We start from the raw sequence: 24,127 nt of genomic DNA, 5'->3' as shown, positions 1-24,127 counted from the left end.
GCTATTTATTAGGTACGGTTTTTTGTAGGTTTCCTTTGGATTGTTGGGCTCATGGACCCTTGGATGTTCTTTTGTAAATCGGTTTCGATGTGGATTTCATTTTCTTGGACCCATGGTAGAATACTTTGCTTTTTTTGAAATGTGATTTTTTTTTTTTTGGACAGACCCATAGGAGCCATTTTACTTTGGATTTTATTGGTTGCAGCCTTTATTTTTTTGAATCAATTTTGGAGTTCCGGACTTGGATTATTTCTTTTCATTATTGTGTGATTTGGTTTTATTCATTTAGTTGATTCTTCAATGCACTTTTTTTCTTTACTTTACTTGTGTGGTCTTCTATCATTTATTTTGTGCATGTCACAATGTTGTTTTTCACAGTCATGTGTCACCATTGTGTAGGTCTGAGGGACATGTATTCATGGGCATGCTGGTTATGTATTTTCTATCATGACTTTGGGAATTCACTGTGGGGTGTTTGGACTGGGGTGGCCTGGGGTGGGATTTGGGTGGCCATAAGGCCCATGGGTCTGGAGTGTGATGACGTGTCGGGTGGGGGACATGAGTCGGGGCCTGCTGACAGGTGCCCGTCACTGCTGGGTGGGTGAGTGTGTGGGGGGACATGAGTCAGGGCCTGCTGGCAGGGGCCCGTCAATGGTGGGTGGGTGAGTGGGTGGGGGGACATGAGTCGGGGCCTGCTGGCAGGTGCCCGTCACTGCTGGGTGGGTGGGGCTGCAGGGGGACATAAGTCGGGGTTTGCTGGCAGGTGCCTGTCACTGCTGGGTAGGTGGGGGTGCAGGGGGACATGAGTCGGGGCCTGCTGGCAGGTGCCCATCAATGGTGGGTGGGTGAGTGGGTGGGGGGACACGAGTCGGGGCCTGCAGGCAGGTGCCCATCAATGGTGGGTGGGTGAGTGTGTGAGGGGACATGAGTCGGGGCCTGCTGGCAGGTGCCCATCACTGCTGAGTGGGTGGGGGTGCAGGGGGACATGAGTCGGGGCCTGCTGGCAGGTGCCCGTCAATGGTGGGTGGGGGGACATGAGTCGGGGCCTGCTGGCAGGTGCCCGTCAATGGTGGGTGGGTGAGTGGGGGGGGTCATGAGTCGGGGCTCACAAGTGTGCTCACAAGTGCACGGTGCCATGTGGGCTGCCTGCAGGGCATGGGGAGGGTTGTAGGGTAATCCCCTGTGGTGTGGGCTGCCTGCAGGGCATGGGGAGGGGGGAAACCGCACACCCGGGAGGGCCCACGATGCCAAATACCATGTGAAACTCCCCGCATACACCCCAAATACACGTACCACCTCTCGCCTGGAGTATCACGTGTGAAACTTCCTGTGCACCCCCCAAATACATGTACCCCACTCGCACAGGGCCTATCGCGTGTGAAACTCCCCGCGTACCCCCCAAATACACGTACCCCGCTTGCACAGGGCCTTTCGCGTGTGAAACTCCCTGCATACCCCCAAAATACACGTACCCTGCTCGCGCCAGGCCGATCGCATGTATAACTCCCCGTGCACCACTCGGAATACACGTACCCCGCTCACACAGGACCTATCGCGTGTGAAACTTCCCGCGCACCCCCGAAATTCACGCAGGCTGCCCATCCACCCTCTGTCAAGGAGTTCCCCCCTTCTCATCTGAGTCCGATCTTTGCTGGATTTCTTGGTCGATGCCTTCTTGCGGACGGATCGGGTCTTGAATAAGGCTGCACGAGTCTCTTCCGACTCGAGCGTGCGTTCAAAGTTCCGGGATGCAACGATCCAGGAATCCGGGAAATTAACAGAGTGCGCTACTCAGCACACGATCCAGGATCCGGGAAATTAACAGAGTGCGCTACTCAGCACATGAGTCCAGGAATCAAGAAAGGAGGGAAAGGGACTAGGAATGGGGTTAGTTAGGATTGAACCAAGGATAACAATACCGCGAGCTATGGAGCACACGTCTGGTCGCTACTTCGCAATAGCATTGAGATGCGCGGAGCCGCAGGGAGCGTGGTCTATTAATAGAACACGCTACGTCCAACGTGTAGAGCGAGGAAGGTGTTTCACACTGAACGGCCATGTTGGGAGTACCAGGGAGTGTCAGCCCCGTTGAGACAAGGACCAGGAAGTCCAAAAGGGGCATGTTCTGTAGGTCATGACACCCTCCCCATGCCCCACAGGCAGCCCATCCACCCTGGCCATGCCCCACAGGCAGCCCACACCACAAGGGGGACTCTTTCCACGCAATTTACCTGGCGCAAGCAGGGTACGTGTATTCCAAGGGTTGCGCAGGGAGTTTTACACGCGATAGGCCTGGGCCCTCATTACAACCCCTGCGCTAAACCATGGCGCTATTAGCCAGGTTGGTGCCGGTGAAGTAACGAGTCCGCCATGGTGGAATGGGGAAATACCGCCCCATTCCAACTTTGGCGGGGCGGTATTTCCCCATTTCACCATGGCCCTTCCCCATTCCCATTTTTGCCCCATAGGGCTCAATGGGACTGGGGAAGGTGCTAAGTACGGTACCGCAAATTGCGGTACCATAATTAGCACCAAGGTCCCTTTGTGGCACCCTACTTTAACGGCTGGTAAAACCAGCCGTTAAGGTCGGGTCCCGCAATGGGACCTCGTAATCAGGTGTTAAGGATTTAACGGCGCAGACACCTTTTACGGCGCTGTTAAACCCTTAACGCCAGGGTCGTAATTACCCCCCTGGTGCGATTGGGATATGTGTATTCCGAGGGGTGCGCTGGGAGTTTTACACGTGATGGGCCTGGTGCATGCGTGGTACGTGTATTCTGGGGCGTGCGCGGGGAGTTTTACACACGTTTTCATGGTTGGGGGGCAGTATGCTGGTCCACTGGACTTTGCACCATGTACTGGATTTGTGCTATGTTTTTGGCGCACAAAGCGGGGTTGAGGGCGTAACTGGCGCTGCTGCAGGGTCGCTGCGCCACGGCTGCTTATGGATGTATTAATCCATGAATACGCTGTGCGCCTGAATGGGTTTTGGTGCACGCGGCTGGTGCAGACTGCCGCACGCGCACTTTGTGCGCCAGCCGCGTGCGCCACTTGTGCGCCGAATTTTATGAATTACCCCCTAAGTATCAAACAATCATCCATTAAACGTGGCACTGTTGCAGGATTCACAGTACTAATGGGCGCCGCCATAGACGAGCTAATGGACCCATTTGCCACAGATACTGGATGTCCTGACAAGAGTTGCCGTTAATGAACTGATATTTTCATCCTCTTTTTGTGATTTAGGACCAGAGGTAGGGGATGAGCACAGGAGCAGGAGTTGTAACGCCAGCAGACCTTTTTCCCATACGGTGATTGAGTCTGGATTTATATATGCCTGTCGTTTGCATTTAGATATTTGAGGAGAGTTTGTCTTCTACGCGCCGCGCAGGCTGCTATTATCCAGCAGGATTGGAAGCGTGATAATGTTGTTGAATGTCTGTAATTGTCCCTCGTTTACCTGAATTGATGCTGTCAGTTGAGCTCTTTCACCCTTGTTGGCTGCACACAGAATATTCACGCCATTTCCCGTTGGCACCTCCCTCTTCCCACCCTAAGACAAAACAAAAATGGCTCCGAGTTCATCTCATGTCATCTCCGTTGAGCAGTGACATGACTTGATTTCCACATTACTGTCGCATTACGTGTCATTAAACTATTTTCTCTCAGAAGTTCAGACTTCGGATTTCAACTGTAATAGCTGCCTGGCCTCCAGCGTGTATTCTCCAACACAAAGCAGACAAGCAGGAATTCAGTTGGTCCTGTCGTTAATGGCATGGTGTGAATTCAAATGACCTGATTATGTCATGGTATGTGCTAAAAGCGTTATTTAATGGGTACGCAGTAAAGATAACCCCCGCCAAAATGAAGAATGCTGAAAATAAAGATATACAAATGAACTGTTAACGAAGAAAGTAAAACTAACCTGACTTTATGTTTGGAAAAATTAAAAGAAAAAAAAGATCAAAACAAAAGATGAGCATGGCGTCGAGCAGTTAAGGGGGTGGGGGGGGCGGTGATGTGCTAAGAGATGAGGAGTGTTTTCCGTATTGAAAACATTGCCAGATTGAAGTAGCTAGCCGCAAAAGATGGAGAACTGAGATGAGCTTGAGGGGACTGGGGGTTTCCTGCGCAGAACAAGAAGACACCAAAATCATACGTTTAAAACAAAATGCATACATTTGGACAGAACATTGTTTTTTTTTCAAACAAGATGATAAATAATACATATATTCATGTTTACTAAAATAATTGTATATGTCTTTAGGTTTAGCAATGTAATTCATTTCAACTGAACATTACATTATTTTGCCCTCTTAAATTGTACCACCTCATTTTTACAACTTCATTTTCCGTGTGCTATTATTTGTGCGATATTATTGTATAGAATCATTTAATTACTACAATTTATAATCCACAAGTCCTAAAGAATGGACAACCCGAGCAATGGGCATGTATGCCTTGTCACCTAAGTAAGGACGTCTGGGGAAGTTTTGTGCGCACCCGAAACTGTTAATGGGAGCACTTTGACAAAGTGCAATAGCATAGAACTGCATTTCAGAACAACCTCCAAGTGACGCTCTCCCTTTTTTTTTCAAGCAGATGGAAGGAGTCATTGCCATCCTTCCACACAGACGGATCATTTGGACATTTGAATGCAGCCGAGCAGCCTCCATCCCTCGCTGATGGAAGGCTGCCGAGCAAATCTTCTGTGCTTCATTCATTCTGCCTCCATTTTGATCCATTATCTGGAACACGAGACTGCGTATCGTGTGAGTAGGAGGAGCGCAGTAAAAACAGTGATTTGATATCAAAGCGTTTATGCCACAGACGTGGGGGTGGCTGGAGATAACATATGAGCCACTAAGAGGAAACACAGACTGCAAAGTGTGTGAGGTCCACTGACTCGCGGCGGGAGACTCTTGCAAAGGAATCTGTGCGGGGAGAATGGGCAGAAGGAGAAGGAGAATATTAGCAAAAAAAATCAGATTTTAGAAAAGGATTTTCAAACGTGGAGTCAGGAAAGCGACAGTCATATAGAGGGTATCAGGTGAATGGCCTGATTATTTACGATTACTCTTCAACTCATCTCAGTGCGGTGCATCCTCACCCGAGGCAGGTCCCACGCTGGATTCCTAATGTAAATAAGGTACCGGCCGTTATGCCACCCAAAGTCAAGGCTTACCTAGTATTTAGGGTGGCCAGATTAAAAAGTAAAAAACTGGGAAGGGCAACTAACATAAAAGTAGGACAAACTCTTGAAAGTGGCTGTCAAGGCACTCCACTTCAGTAGCGTTTGGAGGAGAATGAGGTTTAAGTGTTACTGGTGGAATAAAGACATATTATAATTAATTTATCACAAACTGCCACTATTTGAATTCGTAAAATGCAGCATTTCTTCTGTGTAAGATTGTGCATTCCTGACCGCCAGCTATGAATACCCACTAACAAAAATCGGGACCACTGCATTTTCCAATGGAAAAATAATCTTGAGAAAGGGGGACAGAGTCCCCAATTTTTGGATAGTCCAGGCAATACCGGGACGTCTGGTCACCATTACTAGTGTTCTACCCGTGATGTTTACATGCAAGCCAACATCATCATCATTTTAACTTTGTATTCTGGGAGTTGTAGTTTGGGTTTTATAATGGGGACATCCAGGACCGCAGGTTACAGAATGCAAAGTAAAAACCAGGATGGGCTGCTGTTTGATAAATGGAATGGATCGTTTTGTCATATATGTGTTCCACGCATTGAAAACCTACATTGAAATATCAATACCTACAGGCCAGGGTGCCGATGGAAACTTGCACTGTGACAAGGAAGTGATAGCACAGAGTAATGAAGACTACCAGCGGGTAATCAGGGCATTAGCTTCGCCGTCTCTTCTTCCTCGTCACAGTCATTATGCATAGAGGATAAAGCAAGCTATCCCAGTTTTGATGTTGAGACCGAGGACCTGATTCTTAGAATATTTGGTGTGCTGAAAAGGGACTTTGCTCACTTGTCACCGCGTAAATCTCCTTTCAGCGATTCATGGATCAGACTTTGCGTGTATTTCTGGGACTTGCCGTGGCTCTGTTACAACTTTGCGTGCAGTCGAGTGCTGTGCGCGACACTCCAAGCAAAGTGTGGAAGGGCCTATGCAAATAAATAAATAGGGGAGGAACATGCATGTTTCCCATTCTCCCGGCAAAATGAGAAAGAAGAACGTGGGCATGTTGAGTTATGGACCAATCTGTTAAATAGCATGCCCAGTCTAGTGCAAACCAAACCGTATTCATGGAATCTAACACGGAACTTCACGACGGGAAAAGTTACACCTACTGGACTCACCACCACATGACGGGGCGCGCAGAGCGCAGTGCACATAGTATTCAACAAACAAAGATATGGTTCACATAGCAATTTAGGGGTGACTGCACATAAATGAGGTGCTGCTTGGAGTTAGGGGTGATCGTATCCAGATTAGCAGAGTGTATCCTAGAATTACAGGGGTTCAAGCGCAGTTCTACCGGCCGCTGCCTTGAGTTACACAAAATGGTGCACAGATTATCAGGGTGCAGGTTGGTCACAAGGGTCCAAACACAGTGTCTCCGGGGTACTGCCTTGATTACGGTGGGGGGGGGACAGCCCGCAGTATTGCCAGGGTGCTTCATGGTGAGGATAAGGTAGGCGCAAAGGTTGCTACATGTTGCTGTTTTTGGTTTCTATTTCGTTTTCTATTTCGTTGTATTTATTGAGTGCCAACGCCCTCAGGCATCCAGGCGCTACACAGAGGAACAAAAAGACATAGACAGACAAAACCAGAAAACAGAGGCTCAAAAGATCAGAACCTCGTGGGGGCATGTCATGGGCATTTCGGGCTGTACTTGTGTCTCGGGTTACTTTGTGGTTATAATTCCATGAATACGCAGAGCGTGTAAAGGAGCCTTTGCATTCAAGTAGGTGCAACATTGTTTTATGCACACAATACTTTGCAGGGTCTTTGCACTTTTTCTGTGAATCAGGCCCCAAATATTAAAAGACACTGGGCGTCATTACGACTTTGGAGGTAGCCATGGCTGCCTCCAAAATCGTGTCCGGGTTCCCTGAATGGGGAATTACCGGGCCATTCCGAGTTTGGAGGGCCCGGTAATTCCTCCTTCAGGGAACCCGGCCCGGTCCTTCCCCATTCCCATTTGAGCCCCCATAGGGCTCAATGGGAATGTGGAGGGAACTAACAATGGGCCCACTCATAATGAGCCCGTTGTTAGCTCCCTGGTTCCCTCGAGAAACTCGCCATGGACGTCTGGATAAACCAGACGTCCACAGCGGGTCCCGCGAGGGAACCTTGTAATAGTGCGGAGTGGGTTTAACGCCGCTGGCACCATTACCGGCACCGTTAAACCCATTCCGCAACCTCATAATGAGGCCCACAGAGAGCTCATCCATTGCACAGCCTGTGGGCTTTATTATATTATGAAAGTACGAGAGAATCTGGAGTGATGAGACAATGAAGTCTAGAAGAAAAATTACCTAATTTGAACTGGAGAACTGATGTTCTGAAGTGCATGTGCTTCAGCAGTGTCTGCCACTTGAATATGGTGATGAAGAATAAAGGTACCCGGCCAGCCCAAGTCATAGCTTCGTCTATCTCCACTGTCCACAGTGTTCAGCTCATGAAGACACCATTCTCTTGATAGAATATGTTGAGTTGTGTGAGAAACCTAAAGGTGTCTCACCCCCTAGTTCCCGGGGATCTGTCATCCAGGAGGCCAGGACGTGGCCATCGCTTTTGTATACAGTTCCTGGGTGTGGACCAGTGTGGGAGGATCACCTGGAGGAAGGGTCCTCTGGGAGTGGAAGTGGGACACTGGGCGTGAGACATGGTCTCCTCTTTCCTGTATCACCTTTACCCCATCCTATCAGGTAGGATACTTGGGAACTCAGCCCTCCCCCTTTCCAACATGAACACTGTCTCACCAATAGCTCATTGTGAGAGAAAATGGACTAAGACCCAAGCCGTATACCTGACATGTCCCTATACAATAGTCAGACAGTGTCAGGCAATTACTGATCATTACACACACACACACATACCTTACTTCCATCACACCTCCCCACACTTATGAAAGGTGGAGCACAAAAGCACATACTGAGCAAGGCAAAGCACTACAGGAAGCAGCAGTTCCAAGATGGCAGTTTAATATAAGGCGAAAGACGTGAAGTCCAAAGAGGGTTGCAAGGAGGGAAGTATCCTGGACCTTTTCAGCGAAAGAGCGTTACTTTCATGAGCCTTCCAGAATAAGAAACGTAAGACCCGAAATCAAAGCTGAAGAAACCTGCATTGGGTGCCAGAGGTACAGCGGGCTCTCCAGCATAGATAGTCAAGGCAGGAAGAATCGTTTTGCCTCCATGGTACTGTCCTTGGCTGCTACAGCAAAGCAGCGCCAGTGAAGTCAGCACAGCTGGTGAGTTGGGGAGACTGACACCAGACTGGTCTGTGTTAAAGCCAAGGTTGCAAGCCGCAACATTTATTGTGAAAACTGAAGATAACAGTGTATGAAGCATATGTGGTAAGCAATGCAAACATAATTAATCAGCAGATGAGTGATTGAACTTTGAAGCCAAGATACGGTACTGTAGACAGAGTGGTCTGGCACCACCTGGGTGCTCCTTCAAAACTCTCTGTTAAGTATCCAGCTGAGAGGTGGCAAGTGTTGCAAGGAAAGGAATTGTGACATTGTAAATTCAAAGTGGTCCTACCACGGGTCAAGCAAAACCCCAGGCCTATTTGAAAGTCTTCGATAGTTGGTCTGAGCCCAGTGGAGGGAGATCAGCTAAGATCCTTTTGGTAAAGAAAATGAATTTTAAGAATGTACCTGTGAAATTGAAATTGGTCCGAATCCAGCTGAGGGAGAATAATTGTGTTAAAAAGGATCTGAGCATGACTGAGTGGGATCCGCAGTGAACTGTGAGTCGCCCGAGAATATCATATCGTATGAACATTCTATTAATGAGATCTGAGCCCAAGTGAGGGGGATCCAAGGTGAAGAACTTTGTGTCACAAGGATCTGAGCCTGGCTGAGGGGCATCTGGGGTGAATAGTGAATCACCTAAGAAAATGTATACTTGTGAAATCTGCGAGAGGAAAATAACTTTTCATTTACTTGTCACATCAGGCCCTCTGAAGGAAGAGACTTTGGAAGACAAAGGGCCTCATTACACGGTAGGCGGTGAGCCATGGTGCTATTAGCGCCATGGCTCATGCCGGTAAAATACCGGCACCGCCTTGGTGGAAAGGGGATTTACCGCCCCATTCCAAGGTTGGAGGGGTGGTAAATCCCCCTTCCACCATTGCCCTTCCCCATTCCCATTTCTGCCCCATAGGGCTCTATGGGAATGGGGAAGGTGCTAATTACGGCACCGCAATTTGCGGTGCCGTAATTAGCTCCGAGGTCCCTTTGCGGGTTGGATTTTAACGCCTGCAAGAAGCAGGCGTTAAATCCCCCAACCCGCAAAGGGACCTCGTAGTAAGGCGGTAAGGATTTACCGGTACCAGTATTTTACCGGTACCGGTAAATCCTTACTGCCATCCGTGTAATGAGGCCCAAAGACTCTTGGGCACAGAAGGCCCTGATGCTAATGATTAAACTGTATCCTCGTGCTAGAGAAGCTAGAGATTGTGCTAAGCTCGAGTGTACTGCCTTATGTTTTTCTGAAAACGTGGGGAAGGGAGGCCAATGGCCTGAACATTCAGACAAATCATTTTGTGAACACTTCTTTCTTTTTGTAACATTGTTTCCCACACTATTTTCATTTAGAGGTAAGGATTGGCAATAGGTGTTTTAGTATAGGCCCTTTTATTTTGACAAGGCACCACTGGGACTGAGTTATTATTATTTGATGGTCATAGCTTGCTCTCATCTGTAGATTTAGGTTAAGATAGGCGTTTTTCAACCCTTTTTAAAGTTCAATAAACACCCTGGAACTGTGGTCACTTTTGTCTATCTTACTGTAGATACCATGCCTTCCTTACATGTGCCAACAGAAGCGGGATGTCATGAGATCATGTGCTAAGGTAAGCACCAACTTGATAAGATAAGAGATCAGACAGATCATGTTTTTTTCAAAGTGTGAGCCAGGAGATGGGAAACATGTCAATGGGGCTAGTTCTGAAATCTATGGAAAGAGCAGGTATTTCTAAGAAGCAAGGTGGGATCTATAACACCTTTCACTGACAAAAATAGAAAAATACTGAGGAAGGTAAAATCATTTCTAGTTCCCGGTCTTGTAGAGGAAGTGAATTTGAATAAAGGAGAGCCTTGTGTTTACTGGATTGCAGACTTACTTTGTGCAACACAAACCTTCTATCCTGCATTGCGAGCCATGGAGGGGCTCTTGCAGGAGCTTCAACGTTGCTTGAAGGAGGCGGGGTTTGCACTTGTCACGTGATCAAACATGTGCCCATCTACACCTTCAAAGCGCTGAGCCATCCACCCGAGCGGCGTGAGTTTACTGGATTGCAGACTTACTTCGTGCAACACAAACCTTCTATCCTGCATTGCGAGCCGTGGAGGGGCTCTTGCAGGAGATTCAATGTTGCTTGAAGGAGGCGGGGCTTGCGCTTGTCACGTGATTAATCACGTGACCATCTACACCTTCAAAGCGCTGAGCAATCCGCCCGTGCGACGTGTGTTTACTGGATTGCAGACTTACTTCGTGCAACACGAACCTTCTATCTTGCATTGCGAGCCGTGGAGGGGCTCTTGCAGGAGCTTCAACATTGCTTGAAGGAAGCGGGGCTTGCGCTTGTCACGTGATCAATCACGTGACCATCTACACCTTCAAAGCGCTGAGCCATCCGCTCGAGCGGCGTGTGTTTACTGGATTGCAGACTTACTTCGTGCAACACGAACCTTCTATCCTGCATTGCGAGCCGTGGTGGGGCTCTTGCAGGAGCTTCAACGTTGCTTGAAGGAGGCGGGGCTTGCGCTTGTCACGTGATCAATCACGTGATCATCTACACCTTCAAAGCGCTGAGCCATCCACCCTCATGGCGTTAAGCCCGACAGGGGTGAAGTGGGAGAATGGAAGAACAGGCTCCCGCCTTTCCCCTCTCGCGCTTGGCCTAGAGGATCACGGCCTAGACACCCGCCACGAGAGGAGTTTGCCTATTTACCAGACGACCAAATACCCTGGTACAGGAACATACGGATGTGCCCACCTACCTGCCCAGCAGCCCGCCCTGCCCATGCCGACACCTGCGGCATGGATCAACTCGACTAAACCTACACGTCGTTAGAGATGCCATGACGACCTAGCCAACGGTCAGCACACCTGTGCAAACATGCACACCGGACACTCCCACACCAATCCACACGAAGAACATACTCAGTGCTATGACGTAGGCGACAGACATACCCACGGACGTGCATCTTTATTATTTTCCACATAGGCTCTCAAAATGCAGAAACGCAAGACACATAATGAACTTATCTAAAAAGGCTTGCTCACGCTTCTTCTAAGAACCATGTACCATAATGAAGAATATAACGAAGACACAATACTGAGGATAGAGCAATATGATACCGTAACCTAAAGCGCTCTGCATCAAACAGTTCCATCTATGCACCAGGCCCAAGTAGGCCGCAAGCAAAAGCTTCCATGAACATTGAATGAGCAAGAGCTCGGTTGCTGACCCTGCAGAATGAGCCCGGCGAAAGCACACAGCCAAGGGCACGATGTTGCAATCTCGCACGCCGCAAGCCGACGCCAAGGTCGCACCTGCAAGATAAACCAGGCACACAGTGGGAAAAACAATATTAATTGCGCTGAATTTTGCCTCAAACACGGTCCCACCTCACGTGACAAAGCCAAACCTGACAGGATGCCAAGCCCAGGAGGAAGGAGACGCCTGAATCCCACGTTTCAAGACACAGGCAGATACAATTAAAAGACTCATTGGACATCTGCAGCAGTGGGAGTAGTCGACCTCCCATCATATGAATAAATCCTCACATTGTTTACACCTACCCATAGTAAAATATTGTTGCAAATGACAGGTGCACCGCGAGCTGGGAACAGCGATAGTCCCAGACTGGGAGGCTCGCGAGTGGACCAATCAGAACATGGGGCTCTTATCACTGACGCCATTAACATTGACCAATCCTCAGAGGTCTTCATGTAACAATTTTCATGTATGAAATTGAAGGGACAGCCCAAGTATATCACCTGACTAACCCTCAACCACTAACACCGTTCTCTATATGTATGCTATACTAACCCTACCACTTGAATAACCAATCCAGAGTGGAAATAGGTTTTTTGCTAAACTTTCTAAGGTGACGCAAGTAGCGCGTCATACTAAGGTAAAAAGGGCCTGCGAGCCCCACGATTGTGTGTGTGTGTCAGGACGGACGCGTACGATCCTTGACCCATCCCTGCCGTTTTGTCTAATAAACAGCAGAATCACCTTGCTTCTTGCGTGTGTCTCATACTCTATCTCCTTTGGAATATACGGGAGGAGTTGGGGCCTCCCTGCCCGGAGGTCTACTGACGGCCCGGCCGACCCCGGCAGAATTTCCCCCCGACAAGTTGGAGGCACTGCTGAGATCTGTTTAAGATCTGCTTTTTATTTTTATTTTTCCAGGTACTCCCGTTGCGAGGAGGCCCGGCGAGGCGGCCCCCTCTGCCGTTGCCCCCTTCTGAGGATTACAGGACAATCGCGGAACTGCAAGAAGACCGGACAGCGCAATCCGGATATTGGCCTTCGGGAGCCGGTTGAGAAGTATCCCGCCCGCGGTTGGCGAGTGTCCAGACGTGGTCCCGACGAGGGAAGGTGGCGAGCCACTTGGAGGGGTGCACGCAGTCGAGCGGCCCCGCATCAAGAGAACTTGGTGAGCATGCCACGCACAACAAGCAATGTGAAATTGTGAGGGAGGGGGGAGGAATTAAATACGGGAGGTGGGAGGTGTTGCACAGGTGCGCGGCAAAGGTTTGACAATTTAGTGTTGGCAACGAAATGAATGGTAGCCGAACGAGTGCGAGAGCAGTCGGCTACGTTACGCGAGAGAGGGGGTGGAGCACGAAAACATCACGTGCGGCCGCTCGTAGACACTGATTGGCCTAGGTCGCGACTACGTGTAAGGGTGTGTGTGTGTGGTTTCCTACGATTTGGCATTTATTGATCAATGAGTAGATGAGGATCCCTATTGTTCGAGCAAGAAACTCGATAGGTAGATGACGTTTCCCTCTAGGCGGTGGCTAGTTAGTTGCTCAATACGGAAGATAATTGGCTGGTTAAGCCCTCCTGTCGAGGGGCGTATCATACTTGAGGCGACGCAGCGTGCGCAGTCCGATTATATTATTGATTACCTTGTTCCAGGAGTGACAGGAAGACAGCTGTGAGGTTAACGGGGGTAGATTACAAGTGTATTTTGGACTTAAAAAATATATGAAGAACTTACCAGTAGTTCGAAGAGATCGGTGACGTCACCAGTAGGGCTTTCATAGGATATCCCGAGCACAAGGCATCTTTCTTTCTGAGAGTGGTGGGGAAGAGAACTGTGGTAAGGGAGTGGAAACGGAGATAAACGGTAATGAGTTGATCGGGGAAAGGTGAAACGGGGGACGTGGCTGCGCACGGAGAACGCCGGCCACGGCAAGTGTAGAAGAAGGAGGAGGAGCAAATGAAAATAGGACGACTGTATAAGAACGTCACAAGGGGTACGCAGCCGCAGGGGGCTACGTGCGCCTCGGCCGCAGGGGGCCGTAAGGGTGTTGTGTAAAGGAAGAAAGAAAGAAGAAAATATACAAATGTAAATACTATATTTTAATAATTTTCCTTAGCGGACTATCGCAAGTCCCCAAATTTACGGGGCCAGGTAAAGGTATAAGGCTGTGTATTGTAAGTGTTAGTAAGATAATAGCTACCAAATAGGGGAAGGATAGCAAGTGAAGCGCTACTATGTCATACGGGACAGGATCGGGAGGGTGGGGGAACACCCTCACTACCCCACTGCAACACATATGTACAACACTGTCACCCCATAGGGAGAAACTGATCATGTATAGCATAGAATGGACACAGGGGACGGACAATAAAATGATAACACCATGGCCGCCTAATGGTAGCTTCGATCCATATACCCAACATTCACTATTAAACCATCTGCATAATACATACAAAGGGAAGAAGTTGACACACCACGTGGAGGTGTTTAACTTATGGAGGATGTTCCAAGGGTCCCGACCAGGACCAAATGGCATGTTCACTGTGGGGGAAATACCGGAAGAAAAAGAGATTAAGGAGGAAGGAGAGAATGGGGAAAAGGGGAGTGAAGACCCAAAGAACACGGGGAACGGACAAGAGGGAGGAGAAAAGAATAATAACTCAAAAGAAAATGAAATAAAAAAGGAACAGAGCAACGATATACCCCTAGCAAAGGTAGTGAAAACAGAGGGAGGGGGGTTGTACCCTTTAAGAGAATTAGGAGAAATAGAAAGAGGACAGTTAAGGGCGGCTGAGGGGTACTCAAACCCGGCATACAGCCCGCCACCATATGTGGCTCATAGGAAGATGCCAGCAGGGGAGGGGAGGACTGGAGAAGAACAAACTGTGGAAATAGGACATAATGAGTGTGTGGCTGCGCAGATACTATTAAAATTACGAGGTTCATTAACAGGAGAAGAGAAGGAGGTAGTGAGGAAAATAGACGAGGATAATACCAGGGAGAGTGGAATGAGAGGGGAAGAGCTCTGTTACGACAAAAGGAAGAGATTTTGGAGGAACGACTAGCAGAGTTAAGGGATGAGCAGAATGAACTGATCAAACAGCTCGAGAGGGAGGAAAGAGAGAGAGCGAGGGAAAGGAAAGAAGGTAAGAACGAATTGGAAAAAATAAGGGAACGAACTGAGGAGCAAAGGAGAGAAGCTGAAAGGGTAAAAGCAGCAGCAGAAAGGGTATCAAGAGCAGTACTACGAGAGAGGAAAAAGGAAGAGGAAGAGAAAGAAAAAGAAATGGCAATATGGAAGAAGAGATTACTATCAGAAACGACTAGGAAATACGAAGAAGGGAGGGTGATAAAGAGTATATTAGAAAGGGAGAGGGTGAGATGGGAAAGGAAGAAAGAGGATGAAAGGATATTGGAAAAGATGAGTAGTGAAGTAATGGAGGAATTAAAAAGGAAAAGGGAGGAAATTGGTAGAGAGATGGAGGAGAGAAATGAAGGGGAAAGAGAAGGTAGGAGAGGGGAGAGTGAAGTAAGGGGGTATGTATATAGAGACACAGAGGTAGCAACAACATCAGCGCAAAGGGGAGCGGTTGGTAAAGGAGAAAAGGGAGAACCGGACCTAATAGACTTAAAAACAGCAACAATCAAGGGGAAAAAGACAGAGTGGGGGCTGCCATTTACGAATGACTTTTGTAGTGAGGAAGAAGAAGGAACGGAGAAGGAAGGAAGAAACAGTGAAAGGGAAAGCTTAGATAAACTATACACCACCCGGACCAATACAGACTCACCATGGATCTGTAGGAGAAAGGATGAACTGGAGAGAAGTGAGGAGGAAGAGCAAGGAATAGCGGAAAGACAGACACATGAAGCCACACCGTCACCATCACACCCTCTCCCATCCCACCCTACATGCTCAACCACCTCACGCTCATTACGTACAATCAAACTCACGCCCTTCACAAACGAACTGACAACCTATGCAGGTAGGCTTAGAGACCACCCTAGACGCAGGCAGGAAGGACGAATACACACGCCCACATTAAATACACGAAATGATGGAAGAAGGGGAAAAGATGGAGAAGAAAGAGTTACGAGCAGGGGAAATACGGACGAAATTGACGATGTAGGGGAGAGGGAAGAAGAGGAGGGGTGTGAGGACTCGATTTTATGGAACCCGAGGGGTAAAACGAGGCACAACTTAATGCCACTTCTGGAGAGGGGAGGGGTTAGACCACAATACGTCCCTTGGAAGCATACAGACAAAGAAAATATAAAGTGCAGGCTCCCATCATTAAGTGGAGGTGCGGGTAAATGGATATATGAAATGGAAAAACACACCGCAGGACAGAAACTGGCAGTAGGAGATGTAAAGGGCCTTCTAATATCAATATTAGGGGATGCAGCGGATGACATTTGGAAGAGAGCGGGATTCACTGGGGTAACAATAGCAAACACATCGCACGATGGGGCACCATTCGCAAACTGCAGACATGCACTATGGCAGGCACTGAGGGTACAGTACCCAGACACATCAGACATAGGAGCAATTACCTCACGCAAGATGCGTGAGGACGAAGATCCTGTTGATTATATCCAGGAAATCCAAGAGAAGTGGCGCATGGAAACTAGAGAACAATGGAACAAAACACCAGCAATAATTTATCATATACTAGTACAAGGGCTCCCAGAGGGAGTTCAGAAACAACTGAAGAAAGTAGTGGGAATGGAAGCAAAAGCATGGCCAGAAATACAACTGACAATAGTGCATCATTGCAGGACATGGCAAGGAAAAATGAAACAAAAGGAAGAGGACAGGAAAACGGAAGAGGCTAAACTAGTACAGAAAAAACTTACTAAATAGACAATGGAAGGGGCACTAATAACTACACCTACAACAATGACCCAAAGCCCCACACAAGTAGTGGCTGCACAAAATCCCTCCCAAATACCACCCTCACAGACTATAACACAACAGGTGCCGCCACTCCAACCATACACGACCAACATGGGAGGAGGATACTCAATGCCAGGAGCTGGGTATTATAATTATAACAGGGGAAGAGGAGGAATTATGAGAGGGAGAGGATACGGATATAACACACAACAGCAGGTGGGAGGACTTAGAAATTCCTACCCCACCGGGCAACCAGTATACCAGGACAACACAGGAAGCTTTCCATGGCAGTGTAGGGAACCACCGGTGTATTGGAGTTGTGGATTAGTAGGGCACATGTCACGCACGTGTAGAGTAAGACCAGGAACACCATCATGGAGCGAACAGGGACAACCAAGGCCCACACAGGAAAAGCAGGGCATACAGCAACAGCAGACGTTGCAACAGGGAAATGAACAGCAACAACTAATAACACAACAACAGCCACAGACGTATTCACTGCCACAACAACAGGTAGCGATAACACAACAACCCCAAGCACAACAAACACAACTGGGTAGGGTGACGGTCCTGGGACACAACCCTTACACAGGAAATGGTCAATCGTTGTACCCTCAATAGGACAGCCCACAGACGGCCTTGGTGTGTCCCATCCTGTCAGTAACACCTAATAGTGCGGAGGAACCACGCATAGAGGTAACAATAGGTGACAAAAAATTATCATTCCTTGTTGACACCGGGGCATAAGGGAAGGTAAATTTAAGATGTCGATCTATACAGCCTTTGTTAAAGAGGTGGTTCCTTGGCGACTGCTTATTATCTTTGTAAAAGGATAAGTTTAGAAAGTTTTAAAGGGTTATCTGCATGAGAACTTCCCAATTCTGCGTGGCTGCTACACAGATATTACATTGAAGAAAGAAAAAAAGAGATTTTGGGAAGATGAACTCAAATGCGCTAACCCCTTTGAATGAATATATAAAGGCGAGTCTTTAACAGTCTTGTAAATTTTATTAGTGTTTTTTCACACTAATAATTTTTATTTTCCTTTTATGATTTCAAAAAAAAGAGAACATTCATATTCCAAATGAAGCTGCACACCAGTATAAAGTAGTTCATAAAGTACAGTGAATCAGATATTTCTCTTTTTCTTTCAATAAATCAAATATTTTCATAAATTGCTCTTTCAAGATAAATCAAATAATTCTCTCTCTCTTCAAGATAAATCAAATAATTTTCTCTCTCGACACGTGTTTCCCCATTGTTACTCTCAATGGTTCTTCAGGAGAGGAAGTCTTAGTAGAAAGTTTCGGTACGTTCTGATTTTCTGATTGTTCACATATATCATGTATTATTTATCCAAAATAAAAGTTTTTTTATATAATGTTCATCGGGATATTTGACTTAGTTTAATCTGTAGAATATGGATCCAGGTTTAAGCTTATGTTGTTGATATTTTGTGGTCCTGTGCCATGATAAGCACCCAAGTGCTAGGGGTTAGCGCATTTGAGTTCATCTTCCCAAAATCTCTTTTTTTCTTTCTTAAATTTAAGATGTCGGGCGAAGCCATGAACACCCAAGGATTCTCTGGGGCTAGAGGGTTGGTTCCCTTTACTGATAACATTCCCTTATCTATAGGAGATTATGACATGTCAGTCCCACTTTTATATTATAGTGCCTCACCAGTAAATATACTGGGGAGAGACATCATGAACAGGTTGAATATGACGATCTCCTTTACGGAGGACGGCATCATTTGCTCTACTCCAGGAATTAACATGCTCACAGCACGACAGATTATGCAAGCATACTGCGGACAGACAGCGATTAGGGCTGAGCCAGTAGATGGCGAACTATTCCAGTACGGGACAGACATGGCATTTGCATGGATGCCAGGGATAGAGGGAAAGATCTGGAGGAGGCCAGCAGCCTATTTGTTCAGACCAGAAACACCAGCCAATGAACCAGAAGGAAAGGTGGTTCCAGTGGACATTGAGAGCATTATAGCAACAGCTGATTGCATTGCGGTACATGCCCAAGACAGAGAAGGAAGAGCATGGAGGGCAGTAATAGCACTAGCAGAAGGATGTAGACTCACCCAGGTGTCAGATGAAGAGCTGTTCTCAGAAGAAAAGGAGGAAGGTGAAATGGTGTTTATGATGAGTGTGGAAATATGGCTAAGAGTGGCGTACAAACAAGTGGTGCAGAAAATTGCAATGGCACTTGAGGCACCCACATCCACCCCAGTTCCCTTCTTTGAGGAGGATATGACAAAAGTACCCACGTCATTATGGACTACTAGCCCCTATGACGTGGGGTGCATAAAAAGCATAGGGGGAGTAAGGATAAAATTGAAAAAAGGTGCAATACTCCCCAGAGTAAAACAGTACCCACTATCAAAAGAGGCAGATGAGGGCATATATGAAACCATAATGGCCCTTATAGATAATGGCATATTGGTCCCCTCAGAATCACCATGTAACACGGCTGTATACCCAGTGCACAAGGCTAGAGGGGGGTCTTGGCGCTTCATACAGGATCTCAGGCCCTTGAACAACATAGTAGAAGCAGAATACCCCATAGCCGCAAACCCGGCCACAATATTGTGTGGCATTCTAGCAGAAGCATCACGATTTACAGTGATCGACCTTAAAAATGCTTTTTTCTCAATACCATTGCACCCAGACTCACAAGATCTGACAAGCTTCACTTACAGAAACACAAAGTGGAAACACACCAGATTGCCACAAGGGTACTGCGAATCACCCTCAATCTTCAACAGAATAATACAGATGGATTTGGGTAACATTGAAGTGGAAAGCACAGTGTTGCAGTATGTCGACGACATAATAATTTGCAGTACAAACGAAAGAACATGCAGAGAGGACTCATTAAAGATGCTGACAATATTGGCTGAAAAAGGTTACAAGGTAGACATGGAAAAGTTACAGTACTGTCAAGAACAGGTACTTTACATTGGTCAGCTCATATCCCAACATGGAAGAAAGATTGCACCACAAAGAGCACAGGCCATTTCAAAAACGCCAGTGCCACAAACAGTGAGGGAACTGCAGCAGTTCCTGGGTCTGTGCAACTACTGTAGAGCATGGGTATTTGATTACAGCTCATACATAGGACCCCTGCTTGAGGCGTTAAAGGAAGCTAATAAAGGGGAGAAAAAGTTGGGGTGGACAATGGAAATGAAAGAGGCTTTTGATGAACTGAAAGATGCGATATCAACTGCTCCGGTACTGGCAACCCCAGACTATGAGCGACAATTCTTTATATTTTCACATTGCGACTCAGCAGTAATGAAAGCAGTGTTGGCTCAAAAAACAAGCATGGGCTACAAACCAGTAGCATTTTACAGCGGCCACTTAGATCCTGTGATGTTAGGTCATTTCCCTTGCGAACAAGGTCTCGCCGCAGTTGCTTTTGCGGTAGAGAAAGCATCAGCAATCACCATGGGGTGCCCAACTACACTGTTTGTGGAACATGCACTATTTGCAATATTGAATAAACCTAAGTCCACCCTAACCACGCAAAGGGCATCAGGTTATGAGATCATCTTATCCAGAGCTGAACTATCAATTGTTAGATGTAGCATGGTCAACCCTGCAAGGTTCCTAGCAGAAGTAATTGAGGAAGGAGATTATGCACACGATTGTACGCAAATCACTGAAATGTACTCATGTACTAGAAAGATTGAAGAGAACGCACTAGAGGGAGGTGAGCTCCTGTTCATTGATGGGTCATCAACTATCGACCAAAGGGATGGTATAAGGAGGACTGGGGCAGCAGTGGTAAAAATGATGGAGGTACCGGTGTGTGTGGCAATGAAATGTGTACAACTACCACAGCATTATTCCCCTCAAGCAGCAGAATTAATTGCACTAATATTGGCGTTGAAGGAAAGCTTTGACAAACGAGTGACCATATATTCCGACAGCGCATATGTTACGTCCACTGTCCACTCAGGGCTGTCGAAATGGAGAAGAAGAGGGTTTAGGAGAGCTGATGGCACTCCAGTGCAACATGCCCTCCTATTGGCTGAACTAATTGAAGCAATAAATGACCCCCAAGAATTAGCTTTGGTCAAATGCACCGCACACACCAATGGTGAAGACCACATTTTGAAAGGGAATGCAGCAGCAGACGCACATGCGAAGTATGCTGCATATTTTGGTGAGATATGGAACCCCCCAGAGTCAAAGAGAGGGAGAGGGAGGGGAATGGCTAAGGAGATGTTGATAAGAGAAGGGTACACCCATCTCCCAGCCACACAGATAATGGAGCTACAAGCGGCTGCACCAATGGCAGAAAAAGAAATATGGGTAAAAAGAGGATGCACAATGTCACCAACTGACGCACTATGGCGCCAGGGTGACACTGGAAAGATTGTAATACCACTGGCACTATTGAACACCGCCTTGAGCCAACTACACCACCCAGCCCACACAGGCAAGGAAGTAATTGCAGCACGAATTAGAGAAGACTGGTTCTGCCCTGATTTAAATTCTCATGTGTCAAATTTTATCAGCAATTGTCTCACATGTCAACAGTTTACAGCCGGTCACACTCTGAAGGTGATAAGAGGTACTATACCCCGGCCAGAGGGACCCTTCCGACATCTCCATATTGACTATGTTGATATGATCAACGTATGTCAAGGAAATAGGTATATGATTGTAGTAGTATGCCCATTCTCGAGGTGGATTGAAGCAGGGCCCTGTTCACACCCAGATGCATTCAGTGCAGCTAAATTCCTAGTGAGGGAGGTCTTCCCCAGGTGGGGAGTGTGCGAGGTACTGCGGTCAGATAATGGCCCACATTTCGCAAATGAAATTTTCCAGCACATCACATCCTTACTGAACATCAAGCATAAATTTGCATGTGCATACCACCCACAGGCCAACGGTTTATGTGAACGCCTGAATGGCCTATTAAAGGAGGCAATTGCAAAAATACAGCAAACAACAAAGAAGAGTTGGTTGCATTGCCTTCCACTAGCCCTATTTGAGCTAAGGAATAGACCAGGTTCCGACCACCACCTCACCCCTCACGAGGTGGTTACCGGACGTCAAATGCACCTTCCCCTAACGCCAACATCAAGAGCATTTACCGACCACGAGAGTACTGCAAATGTCCTTGGTGATGAAATGTACCAATATGTGTCTTCTTTGATTACTAGTGTAGTGTTTGTGTCTCAACAGCTCGAGCGCACGCGGGGCGGGTCTAACAGCGATCAACAAGAAGACGCGGATAAAGAATTGGAAAAGGAAAGACTGTGAAAAGTTGCTAAAGGTGACCACGTACTACTTCGCAATTTCAACAGAAAGTGGAACAGCCCACACTTCACTGGCCCCCATCTGGTAGAGGAGGTATCAACGAGAGCAGTAAAGCTAGAGGACAAACGTGCCTGGAACCACCTACACGACGTAAAGATCTACAAACTCCAGACCCGCCCCAGCGCCACCGACAGGACCACTGGAAGAACAACAACAGCGTCACCAACGGAGGAAGAGACTTCTACCACAACTAACGGCCTAAGTGTCCCCATACCCTGCCACCCCTCAGATTCCCCAGAGACAACTACTAGAAAAGAAAGGGGTGATCCCCATACCGCCCACCCCATGGTTACACGATTAAAGAGTAAAGAGACTTCCGCCAGTTGAGCCCCAAACCCTCTGCCCATTGACCCCCTACCCACTGCAGTAATAACTGAACTGAAGGACATTGTCTTGCACATATACACATGTAAACACCTGAATGTTCTCTTTCTTTTCTCTCGCACATGCAGGTACAGTGTATTATTGTACTACTAAGAAAGTAAATAACTAACAAATTCACTGCCCAGGAGTAGATGGTACCCTCAGACGATAATTACCCGGAAGAATTGTCACACCAATTTGTATATGAAATAAAAAGGCCAACGTACCTGAAAAGAAGGAGGGTACGTGTCTACTACATAGCATTCCTCTTGGCCATAGAACATTCAATGCCCCACCTCCAACCATACTTGCCTGCCCTAAGTGATAGATCGCTTAGATTGGCGTGGGAACAGCTCTTCGCCTGGGCACTGAATGACTATTTGATAGGGAGAGCTTAAACTAACACTAATAACAAGCATATTAAGAATTTTCAGGCGGGCAACTGTAACGTCGCAAGAATAAGCTGCCGGACTGCAGCAAGGTAAGAGCAAAATGCCAGTGAAATTAGCATCTGTAATAAAATTGATAGGGATTTTAATGACCACCGAGTTCTTGGCTGCCTCTGTATGGCAGTACAGCTATGCTATCAATATTATTGCTGTACCCAAACCTAATACACCCCCACCCCCAGCTGCAACAGGTGTTACGTCAGGTGGTACTAGTAAAATCCCACACAAGGAAAATAGAGTTAAACGCAGCACATACTCAGATAATAAAGGTATTGACAACTACATACAAGATTCAGCACACATCTCAAACAACATATGGTACCAACACATGACCCGCATAGGCAAGCAGACAACAGAAGACAGCTGCTACGTTTGCTCATTAATCCCATACGCCATGAGCGCTTCTCGAACATTTGTGGCCACGGAGATAGATGAAAAAATAGCACGATGTATAATATACCTGGCACTGTTCCAGACGAAAGGAAGATTTCAAGGGACAATGGTGCAACTGGTGTGGAAAACACGAGATACATATCCATATGAATACAACTTCCTCAAGACTTATTTGAGTTACCACAAGAGCAGTTTACATGCTGAAGGATTCAGATACATAACAAGTGGTCCTGAAAAAGGAGAAACAAAGAAAGTAACACTACAGTACCTACCATGTGATTGGTACGCCACTGAAGTCCCTGGTAAAAACGGATGTTGGGAAAGACCACTGGTGATAATAACAGGGAAGGTGTACATGAACAACAAATGGGACATAGGAGTGGTTGGCAGCAACATGGTAACAAGAGAAAATATTTCAACTATTGATGGACACAACCATAGATGTTGGACGACTTGGGTCAAGTACGTACCCATGCTCACGTGGATGGAGAAGGATGAAGACCCAATAACAATACTAACGCTAACTGCGCCTAAGGTATGCTACCAACATAAAGGGGAGGTGGACGTAGGATACAACACCAACTGTGAAAGCGTGATGGAGTTACCTGAGGAGGGAGCAGGAACAGCAGTAGTAATGGACCATTACTGGGCATGTGGAAAAAAGGCATACCACACACTGCCCCCTCTGTGGAATGGTATATGCACAATGGTGCACGTTAATGTACCATCACTAGTGGTACCCCAGAAACATGTCAATGTGGCGAACTTCCCCAAAATGGATGAAGGGAACAAGAGGAAGAAGAGATCTGTACAACCAGAGAAGGGGCCAGAGAGCAAAACCGACAGCAATAATACTGTCCTGAAGAGAAAGAAAAGACAAGGAGAACCTCTGACAGGAAATTACCTATGGGGAAGGTCAGAAACAGCACTCACTTCAATTCCACCAGAACACAGACTATTCAGCAG

Source organism: Ambystoma mexicanum, chromosome 1q (genome assembly GCF_040938575.1).
Source record: "Ambystoma mexicanum isolate Mex_15411 chromosome 1q, UKY_AmexF1_1, whole genome shotgun sequence".
Taxonomy (NCBI): domain Eukaryota; kingdom Metazoa; phylum Chordata; class Amphibia; order Caudata; family Ambystomatidae; genus Ambystoma; species Ambystoma mexicanum.
The sequence above is the reverse complement of the archived record's forward strand: the minus strand, read 5'-3'. Positions refer to the sequence as shown.